The sequence below is a fragment of the Haliotis cracherodii genome, unplaced genomic scaffold (assembly GCF_022045235.1).
Source record: "Haliotis cracherodii isolate W230 unplaced genomic scaffold, xgHalCrac1.p SCAF_9, whole genome shotgun sequence".
Taxonomy (NCBI): Eukaryota; Metazoa; Mollusca; class Gastropoda; order Lepetellida; family Haliotidae; genus Haliotis; species Haliotis cracherodii.
Window position 1 is genome coordinate 45,219,346 of NW_027266343.1, and position 20,766 is coordinate 45,240,111.

The following is a 20,766-nucleotide window of genomic DNA, read 5'->3' on the forward strand; positions in this document are numbered from 1 at the left end:
AAATACCCAGTAGGATATTCACTGTGTCTTGTGAAATATCATGAAACAAGAAAATTCCTTCGACACATCAAATATCCTCTATTTATCATATAACACGTCTGTTTACAAAGGTGATATCATTAAGTGCTTTGACGAAATACATTCGGAGGGTAAAGAATGTCCAAAGTCTAAAATCTTGACAGATGTTTGATTGATGATCCATTTGATGGAGTCACTGACTGGCAGAATGTCCAAATATTTGGCCATTTGTGAAAATAGATAAGTCGTGACTTGAGGGTTTTACACCAAACCAGATAACGAAATTTGTCTCTGACTGTTGCAACATTACACAGTCGGCAAAATCTAATTTCTCAACTTTTCTCCTACGCAATCTGAAAATACTTTGTTAAACATCCTCTGGATATGGGAAAATAAGAAATATTTTTTGTGTGCAATTTTGAACAAAATAAAGATATTTGTATCCAGATTGCATGCCAGGGTCTCTTAGTTTAGAGTCCCCCGAAATACTTTTATGCATGACTATGAAATGCTTCCATCATATCATGTTTCATAGACATGTTGCAGTTGAGATAGCTCAGTTTCTGTAGAATTTCTTCAGTTTGGTTCGATTTCATACTAGAAATCAAATTATAACAAATGGCATGCATTCCTTGAAGTGTGATAAGGCATGTATAAAAGGAATCCTGACATTGAGTAATATAACAAGAGAGTCATGAATGCACTTCCACATGTCATGATGACCCATGTGTCACTAGTCTATACAAGAAAAGGGCTCCATGACAGTGCATAAAATATTTGATTTTTATTCTTTATGGAAAACAATATCACTGTAGGGAGCTTGGAGAAACATCTGTGAACACAAATCTGTACATTTCTGTTACATCTGTCGGAGGCCGCAGTGATGACCTGCATGATCAGTGGTGAGGATCGGTGCAACAACTAGACACTGTGAGTGTGGTTTTACAAAGCTTTTATCAATATTCCAGCAATGTCACGCGGGGGACACCAGAATGGGCTTCACACATTTAAACCCATGTGGGGAATTGAATGCGGGCCTTCGATGTGACATGTGAGCACTATAACCACTAGGCTACCCCACTGCCCCACAAAAAATTGTAACCAAATGCGAGTCAGTTTTTTAACCTTTAAACATGCCAACATGTAACACACCAACAATAAGTTCAATAATCATCTTCAGTTGATATTAGAACCAGGACCTAGAGAGTGACCAGCAAACACTCTAACCACAGGGCCGCCCAACCTCTCCTAACCTTGTGGGACACAGAACAATAAAATAAGTTTTAGATAAGTAATAAATTTTGAGGACCAGAAAAAAGATTCTGTTGAAAAGGGTCGGCTTATCCACGGGATACACTTTCATGATAGTATTTTTCAGATTGTGATCTGTCAGAAACATCGCCTGAATGACGGTCCGATAGATTACAACTTCCCGAAAGTTTGGAAGTTGCCACGACCAGAGCCATTATTGTTATAAATTATCAATAAAGTTATTATTATACACCAATGTTGTCATTATTAAAAAAATGTTATGCATGTAACTACTTCCGATGATAAGTTTTCAATTGAATGTTAAAAGTTTATCGATCTTCATGAACTCCACAATCTTTACATGTAACAATATTTTCAATATTTTTCATCTTATATTTTTGAATATCTGCGAGTACCGGCACATGTCTTGCAGTCTGACTTTGTAGTGTTTTTTGCCTTTCACTTCCTGGTTCGGCTTATCTGCAGGTCATAGCATTTTCTTTCGTATTTCAATGGTCAAGATAACACCTCGGCTTATTTACGGGGTTGGCTTATCCGCGGTCACATACGGTAGTCACCGAGCATGACCACAGATCCATTTCTATGCCTCTTATGAGTGAGTGAGTATGGTTTAACGTCGTTTTTAGCAATATTCCAACAATATCACAGCAGGGGGACAACACAAATGGACTTCACACATTGTACCCAAGTGGGGAATCAAACCTGCGTCTTTACCATAATGAGTCTAGCCCACTTCCCCTTCTTTACTAATGACCAGAACAGGTTGCAGGGGACCTACTCTAACACGGAATCCCCCGAGGGGGGTGTATATCATAAGTATGATAAGTGCTGATGTGCTTCATATAAAGCACAAATGTTTGGTAGGAATGCATATACCGTATTTGCTATAACAAACACCTTGGTTACTTATATAAACCATAAACACTGATACATGAGTTAAATTTGTTGTCAGAGATTGAGCATGTTGTTAAAACTAAAAATGAAAAAAAAATCAATATTAATTTTCTTTAGAAAATATACAAACAAAATATGGACTGTATTAGAAGGGGTGCTTATTGCAGCAGGGTGATTAATACAGTGAATACGGTATGACAAATTTCATTGATGAAAGAAAGGGAACACAGATAGTGATGTTCTTTATATAAGTCTGTTCCAACTTTGGGACAATTAAATAATTTGACAGATAGGTGGGCAGGGATGATAATCTAATAATTACATTACAATGGCCTTATTCACGTGATCACTATTATTATAGCCACAGAACAACAGATACTGTGACATACTGACACTGCTGTGCTGTCTACACACAGACAACAGAGCGTTTTAATAACTGTGCTACACATGGGATCCAGGGTCAAAGTTCAGGGTGACAATCTCCAAATATAATTGAAATGACAGTGATTTACAACATGTATAAATAGTCTCATTTAACAGCACAGCCACATGTGAGCATCGTGCAGGACAAGATGGCAGGATGTCAACTTTCAAAGAGTTTTTAATTCTAGGTACTTTTTCATAAGCATGATAACTGGCCCTTTTTTTCAAATCATGCTTACATAAATCACTGCTATTTTAATATGAGCTAGTTTATTAACATATCACTTCCTGAATCTTTGATGAGTGAACATGAGTCAGAAAGCATGTTAAGAATATTATCAGCTGAATCACAATGGTTTGGTTGGTTTGTTGTTTAAAGCCACAATATTCCAGCTATATGACGGCGGTCTGTAATTGTCTGGACCAGACAATCCAGTGATTAATATCATGAGCATGGATCCATGCAATTGGGATCGATGACATGCATCAACGAAGTTAGCGAGCCTGACCACCCAATCCCGTTAGTCGCCTTTTACGACAAGCAGAGTCAACTTTTACGGCAAGCATGGGTTGCTGAAGACCTATTCTACCCCGGAATCTTCAATGAATTACAATGAATAAGGATACAAGGGTCCTCACTTGTTGAGGTGTACAGACCCGCCTTTAAAGCCTCAGATTTATTCTTGTGTGCCAAACCATACACATATTTTTTGTAAAAATAAAATAAAATTAATATTTACAAAACAAAATGTAACTGTTATCATAGTGTTAACTTTCTATATAATAACTGAATAACGGTCTCTGGACGTGACAAATTCATTAAAATCAGATCTTTTACCCCGATATACTTGCGTGAAGAATCTGAGTACACCTCCACAGACAGCTGCTTGGTCTCGCTTGGAGAACTTTCTAATTAGCCAATCAGTGTCAAGTGAAGTCTATCTGTATCCCGAAAACCACCAAAAGTAGAAAGTATATTGTTGTGGATATTTCATACATCCTGACATTTCTGAAAGTCCAAGGGAGTACTATCAAAGAAATATTGGTGTTCCGTGTTGGTTTTTATTTGTACTAATCAAAATTTCAGAATCAAGGTGGTAAACAGTAAAGCCAAACAGTCTTAGAGAACTGACAGCTGATTGGCTCTAGAAGCCAGAGAGCCTTCTTTTAGAGTTGGTGGTTTAAGTTCACTTTGGGTGCCCCTGATGCAATCTTCTATGGAAGGTCTTCAGGTCTTAATGCAGAGAGGTATCGTATTGGAGTAGAAGATCTGATTTCGACCATTGCGGCCACTGCAATCATCTATAAGAACAAACCTTCTCTCACAGAAGTAAATAATCTTAATTGTTACCATGGTTACTGAATAACTATTAAACATCTTGTCTACAAACTATTTAGCACTAATTTTTTTTCAATAATCCAACTAACCTAAATTACTTAACATACTTAAGAACCTTCTGAAAAATACAGAACTACACACTCACAATTTTATATTTAATTTGTTAGCAAAATATATTGTAAATAACAAACTTAGTGTGTCCTAAAATTTGTCTCATCTTAGCTCTATATTGGACGTAGTCTATTTTATCAGGTGTGTTATCAATAGGTGTAGGAGCAACATGATGTCATATATTACAGACGCCTGCATTACTACGTTACTTTAAGGCCTGGTCACTGATTAGGTCAAGGTCGACCCGGAGTGTCATTATGGATGAACATGATGAAGATAGCAGCCCGCTGTACAAAGTGCATACCAGGCCAGCCGTACATGATGTACTCGGTGTCAGGTACACACGACAGTCCTGGTGGGAAAACAGAGAAACCAGTCTGCCGAGACTGTACATCCATGGTTCAACAACACTACACGATGTCAACATAGTGTCTGGCTGGTACAAGACATACAGGTCTTAAACAATGTACAACATTATTAAACATATTCCACATTAAAGTGTAATTTATTACCAAAAAGTATATGTATCTGAAAAAAATGTCAATAAATTTGAAAGGGTGACTGAAGAAAACAAAGAATTTTTGTTTGTTTGTTGTCAATCTCCCCACTCAGCAATATTCCAGCTATATGATGGCGGTCTGTAAATAATCAAGTCTGGACCAGACAATGACGTGATTGACATAATGAGCATCGATCCACGCACTTGGGATACAATGATGACATGCATCAACCAAGACAGCGAGGCTGTCCACCTGATCCCGTTAGTCGCCTCTTATGAAAAGACCTGTTCTACCCAGATATTCACAGGTCTAAAGAGGTTTTTGAAATATGAAGCACAATAAATCTATTTATACCTAATCCTACTATTCTACTAATAGTGAGTTAGCGAGTATGGTTTTACGCCGCTTCAGCAATATTCCACCAATATCACGGCAGGGGACACCAGAAATGGGCTCCACATTGTACCCATGTGGGAATTGAACCTAGGTCTTCAGCCTGATGAGCGAATGCTTTAACCACTAGGCTACCCCAACGCCCCTACTCTACTAATAATCATGACAATGATATAAATATGTCTTTCAACAAGAATGTCAGAATAATACAAACCACTTTGAAAACAAATTGCTGATTGTACAGTGAAAAAAGCAGGAGTCCGAACTCTGTAACGTTCCCTTGATATCAACACAGCTTCATGGCCGAGACCATGGATGCAAGAGATACAACTGTTGCCTAATGCCAGGGGCACACAACTCACACTTTCTCCCCGGTACATCTACTCAGACTCAGGCATGTAGTTGTAAGGTACAGATAACACCATTGTGTTGCACTGACCTGCAGTTGTCGTGAACAACAGGATCAAGTGGACAATGGAAGAATGAGTGAATATTGTTTTATGCCACAGCCAGTACCCCCGCATTATCTGTGTGTGTGTGTGTGTGTGTGTGTGTGTGTGTGTGTGTGTGTGTGTGTGTGTGTTGTGTGTGTGTGTGTTATATGTATGTTTAAACAGCAGGACAACTGACTCTCTGAACCAGCATAAGACTCTGGTTGGCCAGTGCTCAAAGATAATCGGTAGCCCTAAACAATGTAACACTACATGTATAAATGGTATATACAATCATAAATAAAATAAGTTTGAAAAACATTTTACAGCCAGGGTTGAGAGGGTCACCCCAAACAAGAAAAGGTTTACTGACATCACTGACTGTAACTCATTCATCAAATCTACATCATCACGGACTATTCTTCAAACTTGTATAACCAGCAGATAACCTTAATGTTCTTGGATTGATTTCCGAACAATCACACCAAAAATATATGCAAAATACAAAAAAAACATGACAACCAACAAATAAACAAGACACTTGTATGTTTTCAAACAAATTGACCGGCATACACATAATGTCGATGATGTCAACTACCACACAAATGCAGTGAAAGTCACCATCGGCACTGCTCCAGCATGTCCAATGTTCAGCATGTTCAGTGGTAAATGTTTACGACCTGCATCACCTCGGGCTTTCCTCCCACTTTAACATGTTTAAGCTGACACATGTTGATATAACTGGAATACTGTTAGAAGTGGTGTTAAACCTACCTCACTCACTCAGGTTCCATGGCAGCTAATGTGTATGATAAAAAGATGAAGTTGTTTCACACTAAACAGACCTTGCCATTACTGGTCCACAGACAGCTTTCACTCAACCATGCTTCTACACCCAGACAACAGGGCAACAGTTGGTGGTCCTCTGCAACATGTACAATGGACCACCCATCACAGCTTCAGTATTGTACCCCAATGCAAAACCCTTCCTCAGCCAGCATGAACGACCTCTTGTTGACCTTCACCCGTCCCTTGTACAGTCTAGGCACAAACTTGGCTCTTAGCATCATGTTAAGTAGATTTTAATGTCAAAACATTGATCATTGTTAGCTTTGGACTAGTGGCAGAAGAAGCCGGCAGATGTCAACATGATTAAATGGGCAGAATCCCTAGTAAACTCGAAATCTGTAAACTTGACAAGCATCAACAATGTGACAACATGGACCCATAAAAGATTATAATGATATATACCACATGTATACAATCACTGTGACAAAATTACTTTTTTGACAAGTATGATGTAACTGAAATACATGTACTCCTTTTAACATATATTGTCTATGTTTTGTTAAAAAAAACATGTTTTCTACGTTTGTTCAACCATGTAACTTGTTCAATCTATGTCTTTAGCCCTAAACCATAATGATTTCATGCCTACCCTTCATCAAATAAACAACAGATTATGCCAAGGCATATTTAGTTTCTAAATGTCGAAAAGTACTTTTTTTTAGGACCTTTGTAACTTTCATTCACGATCTTTTTAAGGAAAGCCACAAAGACCGCAACATTTTCAAACCAGTACCCTGAATTCATATACAATATCATAGATTCTGCATCTAAAAGGTTGTCCAGTCTCACCCTATTACTGCTCCTGGTAAATCCTTAAACATGTTATCTCCTATATCCTCAGGATGCTCAAGGCAGATGAAGTACAGAATAACACACCCATCTTGTGCATCAATATTGATACTTACAAGCATCAGCAACAAGAAATGGATTAACTGACACCAACAATGGACAAGGGTAATACTTCATATCAAATAAAACCCCCTGTTGAGAAGTGACCAGTGACCTGTAAGTGACCTGTCAGTCAACATGGTCAAGGACATGGCTCACAGCTAATCCAACACTGTCCAAACACACAGACTGCCCTACTGATAATGGAATCTACAGCACTATTACATAATGTCTATATATGTCATGAGGCTGACCTCATCTTTCAGTTGTGAAGGCTGTAATGGTAAGTGGCATTATGATATAAACTCATAGCCTAAAGAAACGCGAACCATTGAAACATATAGAGTAGTATGTCATTAAGCAGAGATGATTCCAATGTGTACCATTTCAGTCAAGTGATTGTTCACGCAACATAACAGTATGTTCGTTAGTGCATCGAACCAATCTAATATCTCTTCAATATAAGTAATTCTTCATATATCAACCAAAATATATCCTATTCACATTTCTTTTGGCAGTGAGTATATATCTGACAGACAGAAACATCTGTCCCTGTAAGAAAAGGTGTATTGAACTCCAGATGTTTATTCGGCATGTACATTTGATATATACATACAGTAAACTACTTCATAATGAACACGCCTATAACAAACTGATGGATATAACAAACTTATTTTTTTTGGTCCTGACTATTGGCTACAGTTATGCTGTATATATGCTTATAACAAACTACAGTTACAATGAACTAAAATTAGTGTATATATATATATGAAAATGTGGATTCATATTTCTGAAAACTAGACATGGTTGGTTGGTTGGTTAAGCTGGGTTTTCTCATACTTGGGCAAAGTTACTGAAGAAGACATTAAATAGGTTACATGGCTTTGCATGCCCTGTGTACACATGGTCCAGGTGTTACTAATCTGTGAGCATTTACTGATTCCTGTCTATTCTTGTTTTTGTTTATTCAAAATGGAAAAAACACGCAGTTACCATGGATATACATGTACACAACCATGTAATCTCATTCTTTATCCAAATAACTTTACACTATCCTCTAGGTCACACATCTTTTAATTTTTCTTTTCACAGGCTGCCACGTTATCCCGAAAAGCTGTCTGTCCAAGAAATAAATTAAACATAAGAGTATTTATTTTCATTATGTCTCCTGCTAGTAAAATAGTCTCCCTTATACAATAAAAAATGTTATCCAAAAATTCCATGTCGGCATCACTACATCAACAGCAGAATGACTGCACCGAACTTGGGTGGAAAAACTGGAATAAATCTGTGATACATAGAATTAAAAAATTGGGGATGGGATTTATGCCTTGGAACACAGAAATTGGTGTAATATACCACGATTACAGCAAGCTTGAAAGTAATAAATTGAAGGGTTGAAAAATAAAAGTGATTATCCATATTGATCATGAGATGGCAATGCCCCATGGGATACAATTTTCTGTTTCTAGGAGTAATTGTTGTAAACACTGGCATTAATCGGTCCTTCTGCAGCTTATCTGCACCAGTGTGATCGTGAGATATTTACATTCAAGAAAAAACATGACAAAGTGTTTCTTGGCCATCACTTGTTTACAGATCTGATGGCTTAATGTCTGCAGTTTATTTTCTTGCTGCCGAATCTGAAAAGAAATACAAGTAACCATGGGAACGAAATGAAATCCTTAGTAGATCCATGGGAAGATAACTCTCTGACAATCTATCATGATCTATATTAATATTAGTAATGAAATTATTTTTATCTGCCAGCCAAGGTCAATTTATGTATTCTCTACAGACGAACCTAACCATTACTTTAGCCGGATATTTTTTGAATATGTTTATGAAAACAAAGCAGAAAACTTTTCACTTATTATTTTGCTTTTGCCTCCCTCATTTGAAAAATGAAATTGGTCTTCAAAAATAAACTCATAATTCTTTCCTTGCACCAACATTCCATTGATAGGTCATGCTCACTTACTTGAAGTAACCAAAAAAGACATAAATACAAGATAATTCTGTAATTAACGTAAAAATTAATCTGTCATTTTGCAAGTTGTATAACAATACTGTAGTCAAAGTAATGTGGAACAGGTCAGCTCACCTGGTCAGGACAGATGTCAGTCAGAACTATTAAATCAACATTTCAATTCAATAATTTCAATAACCTAAACACGACAGACACATGGTAAATGGTATTTCTATCTTGCAACTCCACAGAAACTGTCTAAAACTGATCTCATGTAATTTGAAATATACTTTACAATGGTTCAAAAACTTGATATATATTTTACAACATGTACAATGGTTCAATAACTTGAAATATACTTTATACTGGTTCAAGAACTTGACATATACTTTACAATGGTTCAAGATTTGATATATACTTTAGAATGGTTCAATAACTTGATATAGATATATACTTTACACTGGTTCAAGAACTTGACATATACCTAGTGCATTTATATTGACCAAGGTTTATTTTGAAATACATGTATTCCCTTTACATTTTTATAACAGCAAAATGAAAATAAATAACTGACATAAAAGGTCACGGTCACCAATTTATCCCTGTTAATGGACTTCTGTGTTTATGGACTTCCCAAAGAAACATATTTGAAAGAATCTTCCCTACAGTGGTTCTTGCTATGAAACTTTCAATGACCTTAAAAGTTATGACAAGGTCACAGTTATCCACTGGGGTCTAGAAAACACCACTAAGACACCCTCGCACCAAAACAAACAGAAATATTGTCAAACATGTCAAATGCTTCCCATGACCTTGACAATTTGGCCAATGTCCCCACTATGTGGGGTTTCCAAACACCCTAGAGACACCATGGCACCAAATTTAAACCAAATGAAAGGGAGTGGTTCTGGGAATATGCTTTCCACAACCATACAAAAAGTCAAGGTCATCATAATCAAATGGGATCTGCAAGATCTGCAAACACCTTTTACACACCCTGGCAGCAAATGTTTCCAAACTAATTTCTGGAGATATCGTAACTAGCTTTGGGATGTCAGTACAGACAAACAGATGGATGGATAGAGCTTACTACTAATATGTCGCAAAGCTGGTGGATGGGACGAAATAGGTAGAATGTATGTACACTAGATAACTGAGGTTCCAAGACTGGAAGCTTTCACTGTATCCATGGACCCGTGAAGATCCGGGGAAGAATAGGTCTTCAGCAACCCATGCTTGCCGTAAAAGGCGACTATGCTTGTCTTAAGAGGTGACTAACAGGATCCGGTGGTCAGGCTCGCTGACTTGGTTGATGCATGTCCTCGATCCCAATTGCGTGGATCGATGCTCATGATGTCAATCACTGGATTGTCTGGTCCAGACTCGATTATTTACAGACTGCTGTCATGTAGCTGGAATATTGCTGAGTGTGGCATTAAACAACAAACAAACAAACAAACGAACAAACTGTATCCATTGTATTCAAACCAACGTTTTACCCATAGATATGTCAACAGTACTGAAGGGTAGACATGACCTCGTGACACAATGTATGACATCACCACGACAACGGTTATCATGGTTATCATCCTTAGTCACCTGGCCTAAATGTGTTTCCGATGACTGCATGTGATAACACACAGGAAATATGGCTGATAACATATCATTATCTTCCCTACTACTATACTATCATAATTCATCACACACAACATATATATATATATCAAAATTCATATACACTACTCAAAAGAAGTTAAAGAACATCCACTTCTTTTATATTACTATACATTGCAGATTAACGATAATAATATGAAGAACTGGGTGTTCTTATACTTCTTTTGAGTAATATATTAACAATATTAACATCACATACACGACATAGACCAAGTCTGTATGCTTTCTACTATTATTCAATTGTAACCAGATATTATGCAAGGCAGTTGGACATGTTCATGTGACTAAACACATGCTGTTGTCTGTTCTCACTTGCAATCATTGGACTTTCAGACATATTAGAAGTATGGACTTCTCAAGAAAATGTACAATGCATGACCCTTCAATGTTTTGTTATCCTTCATATTCTGATCACAAACCATTACTTACTAGATATCTTATTACCTCCCTAGTCAAAAAAGGAAATTAATCATAAATGCAAAAAACAATTACGGATTTAATAAATTCAAATTTCTATCAATCATATTGGTACTGTTCAGGGCCCACTTGCACAAAGCGATCTTAGCACTAAGACTATCGTAAGCCTATGTTAAAGTATGGGAGTTACAATCATCTTAGCGCTAAGATTGCTTTGTGCAAGTGGGTACAGGACATGTGGGATCATCTAGACTAACTGACAGTGCTAATTCACTCCAAAGAGAACTTACCCATTCGACTGTTTCAAATCCATTAAAAACTTCCCACAGAAAGAATCCGACTCAGAATTCCCCATTGCCAAAACAAGATAAGCTATGTCCTTCCTTCTTTACTCCATTTTTACTCTAAATTGGTAAAAACAATGTGAAAACAAAATCTTAAAACTTGTACATACAAATGTATATGTACTAATATCATTTGAATATCAACTTGTTTTTCATTTTCATCACAGACATTTGGAATTTGAAATTTAATCTTGAATTCTGAGCCCGAACCAGGATGTATTATGAATCCCTGATCATCACTGACACAATCTCTCTGTTTCCAAAGCTTCATCCACATCCACAACCATGCTCACATCCCTTTTGGTTGAATCACATCACAAAAGAAAACCAATACGTTCATTCCAATATTATTAAAATCACAAGTATTTCATGATAATATTGATACGCCCTGTGGGTGTTGACATTGTATAGTTCATACAAATACTGAAGCATACAACAATATAGTCAAATAGAACCTAGGCGTGTGACAGTTCTTGACAGCATTATTTTCATTAACAGGGACAGCTATTATCCCAAATTTAATAAAATTCTGCTACTCTCGTCTGTTGCTGGTGTCAGCTGTGTCCCAAATAAATGAACAAAAGTATATCTACTGCATCCATGGTAAACTAAATGAACTGATATTGATTATGAAATGTGAATGCAATTCAGCAATATTCCAGCTATATGATGGCGGTCTGTCAATAATCGAGTCTGGACCAGATAATCCAGTGATTGATATTATGAGCATCGATCCACGCAGTTGGGATTGATGTCATGCATCAACCAAGTCAGCGAGACTGATCTTCACGGGTCTTCTGATATGAGATATCACATTATTTACAGACTCTTTAAGCAAGTTAAGGATGATAATACAATTTACAAGCTGTATTCTTTGATCCTAATTACCGATGAGGCCATGAATACAATCCAATTTCGGCAATATTGGACAAGTCCATTTTATGAAAAGAAGGACAAGTTTGGAATTTCCTGAAAATGATTAAAATTGGCATTATCCATGATTATCAGTGATATTTCTCTCAATACAGATTCTCATATCTTGTCCACTTTGGGATGCGATTGTTTGAGGGCACCGCGTTTATCTCAGTTGCCCAGCTACGGAGAACAACTCACTACCCTCCCAAAAATAACGTTGTCCAATTAGAAGCTAATTTTTGAATCTCCAGAAATGTAGAAGAGAGTTTTATTGTGAAATAAACCATGTCTCGTTCATCATTGTTCTGTGCGATTTATCACGTAGCTATTTTAAACATGGTCATAAAACTGCATTTGCTGTATGACTGATGAAATATGACTGGCTATAAAAAAACATGATGAATATGCTCAACATAGGACCATGAGGCATGTTACGGCATTAACATGACCATTGAAACACAAGATAATTCCCATATCAGGGACAAAAGTACTGAACTAAAAACAGACAAGGATCAGGAATATTTCGGGGGATGTTTGGATGAAATTGTGTATTCAATCTCAAATGCAATCGGGGGCTGTAGCCTAGTGGTTAAAGCGTTAGCCTTTCACGCGAAGACCCGGGTTCGATTCCAGACATGGGTACAATGTGTGAAGCCCATTTCTGATGTCCCCCGCCGTGATATTGCTAGAATATTGCTAAAAGCAGCGTAGAACCATACTCATTCACTCACTCACTCACTCAAATGCAATCAAAAACCCTAAAAAATATTCATGATCCCAAACTTTTTAGTTCAGTATATTTGTTCTGTTACCTTCATCAGGTCTATGGACATTGAAAAGAACACACAAACAAACTGTCAAAATCAACTTGTCCTGAGTTGAGGGTCTCTCAAGCTATGAACATTACAATGATATACCGTATTCGACGCAATAAGTGCCCCGCTCTAATAAGCGCCCACGGCGATATTTGTTAATATATTGGCTAGTGAACAATCCCAATTAGCACCCCTTCCGATCGATCAATGTATATAAGACTTATTTATTTGTGTATAATACGCAGTTGTGGGTTATATGCACCCTTAATTATGGGCAGTTAAATTCTGGAAAAATATATCTGTCGTATAAAAACATTTCAGGCTGTCAGCATAAACCGCGAAATTTATCTTTCAACTCTTTTTTTTCTCTCACCAAAATACTATTCTAATAAGAGCCCCCTATTTCTAATTTTGAGAGCGCCATGGGCGCTTATTACGTCGAATGCGGTATGTGTTAAACATTAGTTTTAGCATGTAAGAAAACATACAACTTTATGGATAACAACTTCTGGTTTATTGCAAGTAGCGATGTTTCAGTGTAGATTCTTACACCGTAATCACGCTGGAGTGACAACAACTAAGTGATGAGAGGTATATATGCTTGACATGTTGTGATAAGCAGCAGATTAACATTGGCAACAACAGGTAATAGATAAGTAGCATACACATAATTGTATGAAGCCAAATGTACAGTAAGAATAACCAGAAGTTGTTATCCATAAAGTTGTACGTTTTCTTACTTACTCACCAACTTTTAGAATGCCAATCAAACAGTAAGTTTTAGCATGTTTAGATACGCAGTAATGTTGTTTTTTCACAGTTGTGAGTGTCTGCTTGTACTAGTCCGGACTGACAATTTATAGTGCTAGCACACTGAGATACCATGCAGCAGTTTGACATGAATACCCCACTCAGACACAGTATACTGGCTCTGAGCCAACCAGTCCTTGTTTTAGCCCCTTTATGCCGAGCGCCAGACAGGGTAACAACAAGTACCATCTTATAACATCTTTGGGTATAATGCGGCCTGGGATTGAACCCCAAACCTTTGGCTTTCCGGGCAGACGCTCTACCACTAGACCATGGAGGCTATCTGATTATCAAGAGATCAAAGACATGCCTATTAACGTGATCAAGTACTAACAGTAAAATGAATAGTACATTTCTTTAACACGTTAAAAATGACAAAATGTATGACCTAAAACCTGTGAAAAATGAGACAAACAAGAAAACTAAGAGTATTAAGTTTCAATAGTGAGATAATTCAATTTAGTTTCCAGAGAATTTAACTTGTCCATGGATTATGTAAAGAGAAATTATGAGAGTCTGTTGATAAGACTTCCACCATCGCCTTTTTTGGTAGTGGAAAGGCAAATGACTGGTTACAAGAATGATGACAACAGTAGCCTTGTGGTTAATGCGCTCGCTCGTCACGCCGAAGACCCGGGTTCGATTCCTGATATGGGTACAATGTGTGAAGCCCATTTCTGGTGTCCCCTGGCATGATACTGCTGGAATATTGCTAAAAGCGGCGTAAAACCATACTCACTCACTCCCCCATTAGCATGGCTAGTCTGACAAGTGAAAATCTAAAGGGAAAGGTTATTTTTCCCTGAAATCTAGTTATTTTAGTCTCCAGCCCGAAATACGCAGTGAACTAGTTCAATATGACCAATAGTGTCTCTCGCTAATCAGATGAGTAATATTGACGTTTTTCTATGCAAAGAGCATGATGAGATTATTTCTGTTGTAAATCAAGTTGAGATCATGGCACAGACTACCGGTAACATCTAGTCACTGAAATGAAAATATTTTACAGAAACAAACATTAAATCATCTTAATAACATATAATAAAAGGGATCCTATAGACTCTTCATTTTCAGACACTGCAGTAATCTGGAAATGCCAACTGGTATAGACTTGCATCGGCTGTATTGGATATATTTGTTTCGGGGTCTGTATGAGATGAATCATAGCAATACACAATGTTTAAACATCCCCCCTCAGTCTACGAGTCTTGCTTGGAGATGTACAACTCAAAACAGAACAATATGACAATAATATATTGTTTCCACCAAAGGTGACAATGTAAGAGTGAATATTATCCTACCCTATTTTTTATCCCAGGGATGAAATTCTCTAGTGCCAGGATGATTCTCCCAAGTGAATTTGAACCCATACCAGTGTGTTTAATCCTATCGTATACTATAGAATAAAACTTCCCCTGGAATAATATTTAGGTAGGATATAATCCTTGATTACAACTGTACCCATTCCGCTGATATGCATGGTATGTTATTATCATGTATACAAACATGGCAGATAATATACCAGATTGTGGTAAACTTTGACCGTTTCATAAACAAGATAACAACAGAAAACATGAAAAAGGAAAGCGGACATTACAGCATAAACAGGACTGTCTTGAGAGCATGTGTGAACAATATATGTACTACAACTAAACGTGAACACACAATGCGGTTTAGAAAGTGGTCAAATGTAACAAATGTTATATTTGGGATAACACTTTCTTTAGTAAAGTACATATTCTCTTACTCTTTTTGGGTTGAGCCATCCGGGATTCGAACCCACACTGCTTGATACTACTAACAGGTATGCAATAGGCCTAGGATGTGTCCAGATTTACTACCCAGGTCCCACCCCCCTATCACCTGACCCAACCTGGGTGACCACTATAGGTCTCAAGAGATAGGTACGAAAGGTCCGATTGGGAATTGTTATACCGGAGCCCTGGCAGAAAGTATTTAGATACACGTATAAAATGATCTGGTCATGAATACACAATGTCTGAAGTTTATCTTTATTCAAACATAAAAAAGTCTGAAGGAATGTGTGCATAGTCACAAAGACATCCCCATAGTCACTGTAACAAAGTTTCACACCACAACAGATCTGGATAACTCAGTTATGTTATCATCTTTGACATGTATCTGATGTACAATGGATTCAGGAAATGTAGAACAAGGGTCTTAATTCACACAGAGCACATGGCATACATGCAGGCAGACATATTGGACCTCAATTCTTCTTACTCCCTAACTGAAGAGTACATTTTATAACATAAACTGTCCGGAGTTATCTCCCATAGACCATGAACACATTAAGCTATCAGGAGTTATCTCCCATAGACCACTACATTGACATGTATCTTGAAAACAACACATGAAAACGAGAGACTACATCATGTAAACTAGAAGCATGAATTGTTCCTAAATGTCACTTGAAATCACAAACATGAAAACCTTTTACTTAGTAGAATTGAGAGATAAGAAAATTTACTGGAAGTATCTAATAATTTCAGTACATCATGTCATATTGTCCTTTGACCATTGTTGACAAAACAAAACCATAGCATAGCAAACAACCTAAGCTTATCAAACTACTAATGTAGGTGCTTGATAACATGATAATATCATACAACATTATAATGATAACAAATATGTCACATCGTGTCACACTGTCTTAAACAGATCAACAAACAACCAAACAGACGATAACGTTAAGCAGGTTCAGCATTAGGGGTGAAACGATATAGTAAGGTCATGATACGACAAGTATCACAATATGATATATGGCACAATACAGACATATAAGTCTTATCGCATGGAAACTTCTTGACGATAAATATTTCTATAATCATGATAATTTTGTTCTTGTATCAATCATAATAAAGTGCCATTGATGTCCATGACATGATTACCTTAAAAAAGACTAAAAGTGTAACACTGATGGCTAAATATTTTTAATGAACATCATTTTGACATACACTGCTTGATGTGGTCAGCAATTAACACATGTCTGTTTAGGATTAGCTCAAAATGCAGGTTAATAAGGACTTCTAATAATATCGATTCTGAGTTTGTCCCATGTGTATACTGAATCAGGGTTAAATGTTCTTTTGAAACATGTTCTTGCAATGGTACTGTGATCTTAGAAGTGTTTCTGAAATGACATAAATATCCGACTTGATATGCGGGATACGTTTGGTTATAGTAAGTCAAGATAGACATGATCAGTCAGGGTGGCCTCTTGCCTACGCGGCAACTCAATTCCCATAACTCTGTGTAGAAATTTAACTGGTAACTGCAAACTTCATGTGCTGAATTTTGTAATAAAACTTATATCATTAGAATTGCAAATACTTGAGGAACACTATAACACGATTTGTTTCGATTATTTTTGCAAACTTCCATACGTAACGCGGTGGCTAAAAAATATCAAAAGCAGGAGAAATGTGTGGGAATTGGTGGGCAAGCAGTTTCTCGTGCATTCAAGGGAGGTAACCGAGTGCCAAGAAGAAGAAGCGGCAATAAAATTTACACCTCTTAGTTTTTCGTTATTATAAAGCGTAATACAATGTTGTCTTCAACCAAAAAGACATTGGAGATGGAATGAGGAATGAGGACTGTCTCAGGTATCCAAGAAATGACATTTCATCACATTTTGAGAGCTCCTTGACGGGATGAGCAGACCACTTGAGAGTTCTTTGACCGGATCAGCTGACTACATGTGCCTAATGTCAGGTCTCATCGTATTGACAATGCAAGTTACACCATGTGAATTTATTTTGGTAATTCCTGCAAATACAATCGTGACCTTTGCTGTAACACACAGGAAATGTTATGTAATGAGCATGTCGGGCAGGTGTTTTGTTTATGTGATAAACTTGTCAGTGTCACCAAGTTGTTTATACATTATACAGTGATTTATGGCACCTTGTTAATAAAATCAGAGCCGGAATTTCCTCGAACCCATGAATTTTGTATGACAATTTTTAGGTGCTTATACAGGGATTTAGGACATTTTCTTGACTCCATGAACTTTATATGGCAATTCTGATAACATGAGAATCCCAAATGCTTACGGAACACTGTAACGAGGCGGCGAAAAAAGGAGAAATGTGTTGGAATTGTGACAGCAAATTTCAATATATTCAAAATCATGATAACGCGGTTGGTTTCCGCAGATATCGCCAGACAAATATGTATGTGGGATTTTATTATATATAAATCTGCCACCACACAATTGAATTGAAAATTACAGTCCCCAAGAACGACAATTACAAGAAAATTTGAAATACTTTTTCAGAAAAGATCAAAAGCAGGAGAAATATGTTGGAAATTGGGTCATGTGGTATTTTTTAGCGATTTTAATTGTGACAGCATATATGTGTGTGTGATGGCGATGCTCACCTCAATGTTCCGTACCGCCACTTTATTATGTGGTGATGCGGTACGGAATAATTCGACAACGGGTTCATATCTGAGCATGCGAAAGACGTTCGTGTGATGTTAGTCATGTTAGTCAGCATTTGCCACCTCGAGTTATCAGCTCGGACACGATGTTTAATGCCAGAATATATTCATGAGAAATCTTTGAAACATGTGCTAACCTAGCACGGTATGTCCACGAAGTTCCATATTTAAACATCCGAGCGATTTCCAGCTGAAAAATGGTCAGAATATAACGATTCAGCAAAACAGTATCAATTGTTGTAATCTGACCAACCATGATCCGGCAAAATAGATGACGACAAAAAGCTTAATTCCAGCGCAGTGGTGACGTGGCATTACACCTAATTTGCATATCATGTGACACAACTTTTTGTAAACAAATGCTTATTCAGAAATTACAAATGCAAGCCTTTCTGTGCGCTTTACATATTGTTTGGCATAATTATTTAGACTGTATTGCTACTGGCTATAAATTATCGCCAACTCCCTATTGGCGCACGGGATATCATTTTACTTTTGCCCGTTTTCATTAGAAAAAAGAAATAATTATCAGAACATGATGAACAAAACACTTGATGATGAACATTGATTATTATTCTTTTTTATATAATGTAATAAGTAGTGATTACTTCAACATACCTGTTAGCAATTACCATTAGCAGGATCAGGTCTGCATTGCTTGATAAATAACCCTTTATGGCCCATTAAATACTTCTTACCTTGCTACTTGAACTTAGATTTTTTTGCTGTGTTTTATATATTTGCATGACATAAGTGGGTAGTCTCACAATTGTGTCAAACTGAGAAAGCCATGTTTTATTGACTGACTGTGCTGCACTATTTAACTCCTGGACATCTGATGAAACCTTCCAGACAATAAAAAGTAGGACCTGTCTATATAGCTACTGCAAAACACAGTTCACATACTTCATTTGATTGTATTTTTCAACAACATCAATGTTGTTATCACACCATTGTTATAGTCATGATAGTAGTAGGCATGTTGAAGGACTTTTGGGCATTAATTTGAAACTGTGGCAACATATCAAGCTCTGGTAAATAATAAAGACTGAATATGATACATCAGGGTTCCATTTTATGTACATATATTTTTCATGCCTGAAAATGAAAGGCACTAACAAGTTGAAAGGCTTTGGTGGAAGAAACAAGACACTGCTAAAAGTCAATTTGTTCATAAAACATAAACAAATTCAACAATACAACTGGGATGCAGTGATAGAAACAAACATTCTTGTTCCACTAGTCCTTATAATGATAACATATAGTAAAACCCTTAAAATTGGCAAATTTCTACTAGTCCTAAATTATGATATTGGCGATTTTTTGCAAGGACAAAAGGACTAGTGCCAATTTCTATCGCTGGGGATATTCCTTGTTCTCTCAGAATGAATAAGGCTTAAATATCTCTTTCATGCAAGTTTCTAGAAGTAATTAGTTCATATAAAGAAATATTCAGAATTTCTAAAAGTCTACTGTCGGCATAGCTTATAGGTAGTCCTGTTGTGTAAATGGAAATTACATTTCTCTTTTGTCCGTGTTTTTGCAAAATAATTCTTACTTACGGCAAAGGTAAAAGGCTGTATCAGGACCTCGAAACAGCCAACAGCAACATGCATCAGGGTAATTATGAAATTACGAATGACAGTTTCTTTAAAAAACGGTTATAAATAAAGACAGCACAGATCTGAAAGACTTGAACTTTCCCACTCCGCCATTTTGTATAGTCACATGATTCCTATATAGATGAACGAGCTCCTTACTCGGGTAAGGGTGCAAGGAGCTCCTAGTGCTGAACGCTATCCACACGCTGTGGCCTTGATAGCAAGAGCCGTGGATACGTGAGGTGATCACAGTAATGAATGATAAGAAGCGAAACGGTCCTCGATAGCTGCGTTTCTCAAGAGCAGTAGATAGGACAGAAATAGTGTGTGAAACGAACCAAAGAATTTAAAGAAAACGTATGAATAAAAAGAAAGAAACGTAAGATACTTGCTTCTTGAGCATATTGTATTTAAACACTGCACATATTTGTCGCCAAATATCAGAGTCCCCCCTCTCAACAAACAGTTCACAAATAAACACCCACAAACACTGGTAACAAACAAATGCAGGCCGATATCTAGATTTTAATCCATTCATGCTTGATTGTTGAAGTTCTATGTTTAAAACATGTACGTTTGATAATTAATATGTTCAATACAAATATATTAACAGCAATGAACAATATAATAAATAGA

General features: G+C 36.9%; 1 protein-coding gene across 1 annotated transcript in view; it reads right to left on the reverse strand.

Annotated features, from left to right (window-relative positions):
- Nucleotides 1–20,229, reverse strand: part of LOC139452440 (uncharacterized) — a 56,431-nt gene extending 36,202 nt beyond the window's left edge. Inside the window, exon 1 of the mRNA XM_071233916.1 lies at nt 20,092–20,229. The gene's annotated coding sequence lies outside the window, so the exon portion shown is untranslated. The remainder of the gene's footprint in view (nt 1–20,091) is intronic.
- Between the last annotated feature and the right edge of the window lie 537 nt (nt 20,230–20,766).